This window comes from Aquarana catesbeiana, linkage group LG01 (assembly GCF_042186555.1).
Source record: "Aquarana catesbeiana isolate 2022-GZ linkage group LG01, ASM4218655v1, whole genome shotgun sequence".
In the NCBI taxonomy this organism is placed as follows: domain Eukaryota; kingdom Metazoa; phylum Chordata; class Amphibia; order Anura; family Ranidae; genus Aquarana; species Aquarana catesbeiana.
The window spans coordinates 980,217,145-980,227,252 of record NC_133324.1 but is presented as its reverse complement, the minus strand read 5'-3'; positions in this window follow the sequence as shown (position 1 = coordinate 980,227,252).

Below are 10,108 nucleotides of genomic sequence, written 5' to 3'. Positions count from 1 at the left end.
CTCTTCTGGGTCGCCCCCCACAGCTGTGCCAGCACTACAACCAGTCAGCTCTTGGGCACTGGCTTTAAGGTATAGGCAGTGAATTGCTTGCCCCTCATCACTACGCCTATGTCTACCCCCCAGCCTCCAACTCCCATGATTCCATTGTGCAGTCCCATGACTCTTGTCCCTTTAGATTCTCTGACCTCTATGCAATCCTGTGACCCCAGTGTCATCAATCTCTACAGTGACCCCAGTGTCTCCAGTATACCCAGTGTCCCTAGTGCCCCCAGTGATCCCAGTGTCTCCAGTATACCCAGTGCCCTTAGTGTCCCCAGTGACCTCAGTGTCTCCAGTATACCCAGTGTCCTTAGTGTCCCCAGTGATCCCAGTGTCTCCAGTATACCCAGTGCCCTTAGTGTCCCCAGTGACCCCAGTGTCTCCAGTATACCCAGTGTCCTTAGTATCCCCAGTGATCCCAGTGTCTCCAGTATACCCAGTGTTCTTAGTGACCCCAGTGTCTCCAGTATACCCAGTGTCTCCAGTGTTCTTAGTGTTCCCAGTGACCCCAGTGTCTCCTGTGACCTTAGTGTCCCCAGTGACCCCTAATGTATCCAGTAATCCCAGTGTCTTCATTGTCTCAAGTGACCACAGTGTCCTTTGTGTCTCCAGTGATCCCAGTGTCCCCAGTGACCCATGTCTCCACTATCCCCAGTGATCCCAGTGACTCAAACGTCTCCTGTGTCCCCAAATGTCTCATGTGACCCCAAATGTGTCATGTGTTCCCTGTGTATCATTGACCCCAGTATCTCCGGTGACACCAGTGTCTTCAGTGACCCCAGTATCTCCAGTGACCTCAGTTTCCCCTGTGTCCCCTGTGTATCAAGTGACCCCATTATCTCCAGTGACCCCAGTATCTCCAGTGACCTCAGTTTCCCCTGTGTCTCCACAGTGTCCCCAGTCTCTCCAGTGACCACAGTATCTTTAGTGATTTCATTGTCCCCAGTCCCTCCAGTGACCCCAGTCTCCTTAATGTTTCCAGTGATCCCAGTGACCCCAGTGCCCTTGGTGTCTCCAGTGTCCCCAGTATCTCCAGTGATCCCAGTGACCTCAGTGTCTCCAGTAACTGCAGTCTCTTTAGTGTCTCCAGTGTCCCCAGTGTGTCCAGTGACCCCAGTGTCCTTAGTGTCTCCAGGGATCCCAGTGCCCCCAGTGTCTCCAGAATCCCCAGTGTCTCCAGCATCCCCAGTGTCTCCAGTGATCCTAGTGTCTCCAGTAACCCCAATGTGTCTAGTGACCCCAGTGTTTCTAGTATCTCCATTGGCCCCAGTGTGCCTAGTGATCCTAGTGTCTTCAGTGGCCCCAGTGTGCCTAGTGAACCCAGTGTCTCCAGTGTGTCTAATGTCTCCAGTGACCCCAATGTGCCTATTGACCCCAGTGTCTTCAGTAACCCCAGTGTCTCCAGTAAGCCCAGTGTCTCTAGTAACTCCAGTGTCTTTAGTGTTCCCAGTGATCCCAGTGTCTCCAGTGACCCAAGTATCTCCAGTTATCCCAGTGCACCCAGTGATCCCAATGTCTCCAGTGTGTCTGGTGTCTCCAGGGTCTTCAGTGCCTCCAGTGATTCCAGTGTCTCTAGTGTCCCCATTCTCTCCAGTGACTCCAGAGTCTCCAGTGACCCCAATGTGCCTATTGACACCAGTGTCTTCAGTAACCCCAGTGTCTCCATTGTGCCCAGTGACCCCAAGTGTCTCCAGTGTCCCCAGTTTGTCTAGTGACCTCAGTGACCACAGTATCTCCAGTAATCTCAGTGTCTCCAGTAACCCCAGTATCCCCAGTATCTGCAGTGACTTCAGTGTTTCCAGTGACCTCAGTATTTCCAGTAAACCCAGTGTATCCAGTATCTTCAGTGACCCCAGTATCTCCAGTGACCACAGTATCTCCAGTGACCACAGTATCTCCAGTGATTTCAGTGTCCCCAGTCTCTCCAGTGACCCCAGTATCTCCATTGGCCCTAGTGTGCCTAGTGACCCCAGTGTCTCCAGTGTGTCTAATGTCCCCCGTGTCCCCAGTCTCTCCAGTGGCCACAGTATCTCTAGTGATTTCAGTGTCCCCAGTCTCTCCAGTGACCCCAGTATCTCCATTGGCCCCAGTTTGCCTAGCGACCCCAGTGTCTACAGTGACCCCAGTATCTCCAGTGGCCCTAGTGTATCCAGTTACCCCAGTGTCTCCAGTAACTCCAGTGTCTTTAGTGTCTCCAGTGATCCCAGTGTCTCCAGTGACCCCAGTTTCTCCAGTGTACCCAGTGTCTCCAGTGACCCGAGTCTCCAGTGACTCCAGTGTCTGCAGGTGACCCCGTGTGCCCAGTGTCCCCAGTATCTCCAGTAATCTCAGTGTCTCCAGTAACTCCAGTGACCCCAGTATTTCCAGTGTCCCCTGGAGACACTAAAGAGACTGCAGTTACTGGAGACACTGAGGTCACTGGGATCACTGGAGATACTGGGGACACTGGAGACACCAAGGGCACTGGGGTCACTGGGATCACTGGAAACATTAAGGAGACTGGGGTCACTGGAGGGACTGGGGACAATGAAATCACTAAAGATACTGTGGTCACTGGAGAGACTGGGGACACTGTGGAGACACAGGGGAAACTGAGGTCACTGGAGATACTGGGGTCACTGGAGATAATGGGGTCACTTGATACACAGGGGACACAGGTAGGAGTTGCAGATGTCTGGGTTCCCCACTGCTACACAGCCAGTCACTGCTACACAGCCAGTCACACTGCATTTCCTTCTTGGATCCAGACTCAGAAAACAGTCCTTGAGCTTGGTTTTGTGGTTTTATTTAGCGGATAATAACCCGGATGGGGTTGGGGATTATGGGATGCCCAACTTGACAGTAACAACAGAACCAGGGACAACTTCCTCCCTATTTACTGCTTCCACTTCCTCCTCCTGCTTCAAACTTGGTTCCTTTGCACGGCTCTGCTGGTTCACTCCTGGAGGAACGAACAGTCTCTCGTTAGATCAACAGCAGCCCATTACAGGCTAGGAACTAGGAAGTCCCTTGTAGAAAATGTGGAGTGAGATGCTTCCTGCAATACCATCTGCTTCCCTGTAGACCCTGGTCCAAGCTCTACTTCCCAAACAAATGCTAGCCCACCTGGCTGCTTCCTATTCCCAGTCCTCCTGACTGGCACACACTGGAGATTCCGAGGGCAAGTTTGAATGAAGACTCGACACACCGCTGTCTACAAGAGAGACCTGCTACAGCTGGCAGTCCCTCCCCTTGTCTGTCCCAGCACCGTACTGATCCACTCACTCTCTTTGCTTCTGCTGCTTCTCCGGAAAGCCTCCTTCCAACTGCCTCCTGTGGTAGAATCCTTTCAAGCCAGACTCCCGAGGTCCAACCCAAGGTAACCCACCCACCCACCCCCGGCAGGGGTCCCTCAATCCTTTCTGTCCTTCTATACTCCACAGGAGTCCACAGACACACTGGGATCACTGGGGACACTGGGGTCACTGGAGACACTGGGGTCACTGGAGACACTGACATCACTGGAAGCACTGGAGACACTAGTATCACTGGGGACACTGGGCACAATGGGGTCACTGTAGACACTGGGGTCACTAGGCACATTGAGGTCACTGGAGACACTGGGCACATTAGACACACTAGAGACACTGGGGTCATTAGGCACACTGGGGCCACTAAAAACACTGGGGTCACTAAGCACACTGGGACCAATGGAGATACTGGGGTCACTGGAGAGACTAGGGACACTGGAGACACTAAGATTACTGGAGATACTGTGGTCACTGGAGAGACTGGAGAAACTGGGGTCACTGGAGAGACTGGGGACACTGGAGACATTGAAATCACTGGAGATACTGTGGTCACTGGAGAGTCTAGAGACACGGGGTACACTGAGGTCACTAGAGATACTGGAGTCACTGGATACATGGTCGACACTGGAGACACTGGGGTCACTGGGGATGTTGTGGTCCCTGAGGTCACTGGATACACAGGGGACACTGGAGACACTGGGGTCAGTGGAAATACTGGGGTCACCAGAAACACAGAGGTCACCAGAGATACTGGGATCACTGGATATTTTGGGGACACTAGAGACTCTGGGGTCACTGGAGATATTGTGGTGACTGGATACACAGGGGACACTGGAAATCCTGGGTTCAGTGGAAACACTGAGGTCACTGGAGATACTGGAGACACGTGGGATACTGAGGTACTGAGGTCACTGGAGATACTGGGATCACTGGATGCATGGGCGACACTGGGGCCCCTGGAGATATTGTGGTCATTGTGGTAACTGGATACACAGGGGACTAAGTGTCCTTAGTGTCTCCAGGGATCCCAGTGCCCCCAGTGTCTCCAGAATCCCCAGTGTCTCCAGCATCCCCAGTGTCTCCAGTGATCCTAGTGTCTCCAGTAACCCCAATGTGTCTAGTGACCCCAGTGTTTCTAGTATCTCCATTGGCCCCAGTGTGCCTAGTGATCCTAGTGTCTTCAGTGGCCCCAGTGTGCCTAGTGAACCCAGTGTCTCCATTGTGTCTAATGTCTCCAGTGACCCCAATGTGCCTATTGACCCCAGTGTCTTCAGTAACCCCAGTGTCTCCAGTAAGCCCAGTGTCTCTAGTAACTCCAGTGTCTTTAGTGTTCCCAGTGATCCCAGTGTCTCCAGTGACCCAAGTATCTCCAGTTATCCCAGTGCACCCAGTGATCCCAATGTCTCCAGTGTGTCTAGTGTCTCCAGGGTCTTCAGTGCCTCCAGTGATTCCAGTGTCTCTAGTGTCCCCATTCTCTCCAGTGACTCCAGAGTCTCCAGTGACCCCAATGTGCCTATTGACACCAGTGTCTTCAGTAACCCCAGTGTCTCCATTGTGCCCAGTGACCCCAAGTGTCTCCAGTGTCCCCAGTTTGTCTAGTGACCTCAGTGACCACAGTATCTCCAGTAATCTCAGTGTCTCCAGTAACCCCAGTATCCCCAGTATCTGCAGTGACTTCAGTGTTTCCAGTGACCCCAGTATTTCCAGTAAACCCAGTGTATCCAGTATCTTCAGTGACCCCAGTATCTCCAGTGACCACAGTATCTCCAGTGACCACAGTATCTCCAGTGATTTCAGTGTCCCCAGTCTCTCCAGTGACCCCAGTATCTCCATTGGCCCTAGTGTGCCTAGTGACCCCAGTGTCTCCAGTGTGTCTAATGTCCCCCGTGTCCCCAGTCTCTCCAGTGGCCACAGTATCTCTAGTGATTTCAGTGTCCCCAGTCTCTCCAGTGACCCCAGTATCTCCATTGGCCCCAGTTTGCCTAGCGACCCCAGTGTCTACAGTGACCCCAGTATCTCCAGTGGCCCTAGTGTATCCAGTTACCCCAGTGTCTCCAGTAACTCCAGTGTCTTTAGTGTCTCCAGTGATCCCAGTGTCTCCAGTGACCCCAGTTTCTCCAGTGTACCCAGTGTCTCCAGTGACCCGAGTCTCCAGTGACTCCAGTGTCTGCAGGTGACCCCGTGTGCCCAGTGTCCCCAGTATCTCCAGTAATCTCAGTGTCTCCAGTAACTCCAGTGACCCCAGTATTTCCAGTGTCCCCTGTGTATCCAGTTACCACAATGACCACAATATCTCCAGTGACCCCAGTATCTCCAGTGACCTAGGTGTTTCTAGTGATCCCAGTATTTCCAGTGACAGCAGTATCTCCAGTCATTTCAGTGTCCCCAGTTTCTCCAGTGTCCCTAGTCTCTCTAGTGACCACAGTATCTCCAGTGATTTCAGTGTCTCCATTGTCCCCAGTCTCTCCAGTGATCCCAGTGTCTCAAGTGACCCCAGTGTCTCCATTGGTCCCAATGTGCCTATTGACACCAGTGTCTTCAGTAACCCCAGTGTCTCCATTGTGCCCAGTGACCCCAAGTGTCTCCAGTGTCCCCAGTTTGTCTAGTGACCTCAGTGACCACAGTATCTCCAGTAATCTCAGTGTCTCCAGTAACCCCAGTATCCCCAGTATCTGCAGTGACTTCAGTGTTTCCAGTGACCCCAGTATTTCCAGTAAACCCAGTGTATCCAGTATCTTCAGTGACCCCAGTATCTCCAGTGACCACAGTATCTCCAGTGACCACAGTATCTCCAGTGATTTCAGTGTCCCCAGTCTCTCCAGTGACCCCAGTATCTCCATTGGCCCTAGTGTGCCTAGTGACCCCAGTGTCTCCAGTGTGTCTAATGTCCCCCGTGTCCCCAGTCTCTCCAGTGGCCACAGTATCTCTAGTGATTTCAGTGTCCCCAGTCTCTCCAGTGACCCCAGTATCTCCATTGGCCCCAGTTTGCCTAGCGACCCCAGTGTCTACAGTGACCCCAGTATCTCCAGTGGCCCTAGTGTATCCAGTTACCCCAGTGTCTCCAGTAACTCCAGTGTCTTTAGTGTCTCCAGTGATCCCAGTGTCTCCAGTGACCCCAGTTTCTCCAGTGTACCCAGTGTCTCCAGTGACCCGAGTCTCCAGTGACTCCAGTGTCTGCAGGTGACCCCGTGTGCCCAGTGTCCCCAGTATCTCCAGTAATCTCAGTGTCTCCAGTAACTCCAGTGACCCCAGTATTTCCAGTGTCCCCTGTGTATCCAGTTACCACAATGACCACAATATCTCCAGTGACCCCAGTATCTCCAGTGACCTAGGTGTTTCTAGTGATCCCAGTATTTCCAGTGACAGCAGTATCTCCAGTCATTTCAGTGTCCCCAGTTTCTCCAGTGTCCCTAGTCTCTCTAGCGACCACAGTATCTCCAGTGATTTCAGTGTCTCCATTGTCCCCAGTCTCTCCAGTGATCCCAGTGTCTCAAGTGACCCCAGTGTCTCCATTGGTCCCAGTGTGCCTAGTGACCCCAGTGTCTCTAGTGTGTCTAATGTCCCCAGTGTCTCCAGTGACCCCACTGTCTCCAGTGACCCCAATGTGCCTAGTGACCCCAGGGTCTACAGAGACCCCAATGTGCCTAGTGACCCTAGTGTCTCCAGTGATCCCAGTGTCTCCAGTAACCCCAGTGTCCTTAGTGTCTCCAGTTTCCCCAGTGCTTCCAGTGATCTCAGTGTCTCCGGTGATCCCAGTATCCCCAGTGTGTCTAGTGCCTCCAGTGATTCCAGTGTCTCTAGTGTCCCCAATATTTCCAGTGACCTCAGAGTCTCCAGTGACCTCAATGTGCCTATTGACCCTAATGTCTTCAGTGACCCCAGTGTCTCAAGCCACTCCAGTGTCTCCAGTGTGCCCAGTGTCCCCAGTGTCCCTAGTGACCGCAGTATCTCCAGTAATCTCAGTGTCTCCAGTAACCCCAGTAGCTCCAGTGACCCCAGTGTTTTCAGTGCCCCCTGTATTTCCAATGCCCCTTGTGTATCCAGTGCCCCCTGTGTATCCAGTGCCCCCTGTGTATCCAGTGCCCCCTGTGTATCCAGTGACCCCAGTGTATCCAGGGGCCCCAGTGTCGCCCATGCATCCAGTGATCCCAGTATCTCCAGTGACCTCAGTACCTCAGTATCCCACGTGTCTCCAGTATCTCCAGTGACCTCAGTGTTTCCACTGAACCCAGGATTTCCAGTGTCCCCTGTGTATCCAGTCACCACAATATCTCCAGTGACCCCAGAGTCTCTAGTGTCCCCAAAATATCCAGTGATCCCAGTATCTCTGGTGACCTCAGGTTTTCCAGTGACCACAGTATTTCCAGTGATCCCAGTGTCTCCAGTGCCCCTTGTGTATCCAGTGACCCCAGTGTATCCAGGGACCCCATTGTCTCCAGTGTCGCCTATGTATCCAGTGTCCCCAGTCTCTCCAGTGACTGCAATATCTCCAGGGATTTCAGTGTCTCCAATGTCCCCAGTCTCTCTGGGTACCCCAGTATCTCAATTGTCCCCAGTGTTCCTAGTGACCCCAGTCTCTCCAGTGTGTCTAATGTACATAGTGTCTCCAGAGACCCCTGTGTCTCCAGTGACCCTGCTGTGCCTAGTGACCTCAGTGTCTACCGTGACCCCAGTATCTCCAGTAATTTCAGTGTGTCCCCCGTGTCTCCAGTCTCTTCAGTGACTGCATTATCTCCAGTGACCTCAGTGTCCCCCTTGTCTCCAGTTTCCCCAGTCGCTTCAGTGACCACAGTATCTCTGGTGATTTTGGTGTCTCCAGTTTCCCCAGTTTCTCCAGTTACCCCAGTATCTCCATTGGCCCCAGTATGCCTAGTGACACCAGTGTGGGCAGTGTGTCTAATGTCCCCAGTGTATCCACTGACCCCCGAGTATCTCCAGTGACTCCAGTGTGCCTAGTGACCTCAGTGTCTCCAGTGGCCCCAGTATGCCTAGTGACCCCAGTGTGGGCAGTGTGTCTAATGCCCCCAGTGTATGCAGTGACCCCTGAGTATCTCCAGTGACTCCAGTGTGCCTAGTGACCTCAGTGTCTCCAGTGGCCCCAGTATGCCTAGTGACCCCAGTGTGGGCAATGTGTCTAATGCCCCCAGTGTATGCAGTGACCCCTGAGTATCTCCAGTGACTCCAGTGTGCCTAGTGACCTCAGTGTCTCCAGTGGCCCCAGTGTGCCTAGTGACCTCAGTGTCTCCAGTGGCCCCAGTGTGCCTAGTGACCCCATGTCTCCAGTGTGTCTAATGTTCCCAGTGTCTCCAGTGACCCCCGAGTATCTCCAGTGACTCCAGTGTGCCTAGTGACCTCAGTGTCTCCAGTGGCCCCAGTGTGCCTAGTGACCTCAGTGTCTCCAGTGGCCCCAGTGTGCCTAGTGACCCCATGTCTCCAGTGCATCTAATGTCCCCAGTGTCTCCAGTGACCCCAGCACTCCTGTTCCTCCAAGTGACCTCACCTTATTTCTATGCCTTCGATGCACACTGAGCCCCAACCTGAAACCTGGAGATGCCCCCCCCCCCCCCTTTTCATGACACAACAATTATCACACTCAGTACAGGAATTCCTTCTCCATTATAAATGCCTTCACTTAGATGATCTCCATTCAGACCAGGCTGTCCAGTGACAGTGGTGAACTAGATCCCTCCAGGGGGGGGGGGGGGGGTGTGAACTAGATCCCCCCAGAGGGGGGGGGGGGTCAGGAGCAATGGGCCCCTTTGCTTCCCACAGCTTTATTCTTACTGTAATCACTGAGCCCCCCTGCAGAAGTCACATCTCTAGTCCTGGACAGCTTGGACCCCACATGTGAATATGGAGAGGATGATGAATACAGAGCGTAACAATTGATGGTGATGGGTGTGATCAATAATATTAATCAGGATGAATGTAATAATAATAATCACATAAAATAATGGGTGTGTAATAATATTTTATAATAAATAACGATGAGTAATAATAATAATAATACAGTATGTGTACAGTGATATATAATATAATAGAATGGGTAATAATAAATTATATAAAATAATAGAAAGGGTAATAATAATATTAATAATAGATAATATAAATTAATAGGAGGGGCAATAATACAGTATGTGTACAGTAGGAGGGTGGGAGCGGCTGCTACCAGCTCAGCACACAGGTAGGATAGAGGAGGGGGCGGAGGATAACTGAAAGTGGGCGGGACACCGAGTGAAGTCTGAACGGCTAAAGACTGCTGGGAGCGTAAGACTCCTATAAAGGTGGGCGGAGATGGGCAGGTGGTGGGCGGAGATGGACAGGTAGTGGGCGTGTCTCGGGTGTCACTGGTAACAGGTGAGTCACGAAGAGGTGAGGACAGGAGTTGGGTGGAGATGGAGAGGAGGTGGGTGGAGATGGACAGGAGGTGGGCGGAGATGGACAGGAGGTGGGCGGAGATGGACAGGAGTTGGGTGGAGATGGACAGGTGGTGGGCGGAGATGGACAGGAGGTGGGCGGAGATGGACAGGAGTTGGGTGGAGATGGACAGGTGGTGGGCGGAGATGGACAGGTAGTGGGCGTGTCTCGGGTGTCACTGGTAACAGGTGAGTCAGGAAGAGGTGAGGACAGGAGTTGGGTGGAGATGGACAGGAGGTGGGCGGAGATGGACAGGTGGTGGGCGGAGATGGACAGGTGGTGGGTGGAGATGGACAGGAGGTGGGTGGAGATGGACAGGAGGTGGGCGGAGATGGACAGGAGTTGGGTGGAGATGGACAGGT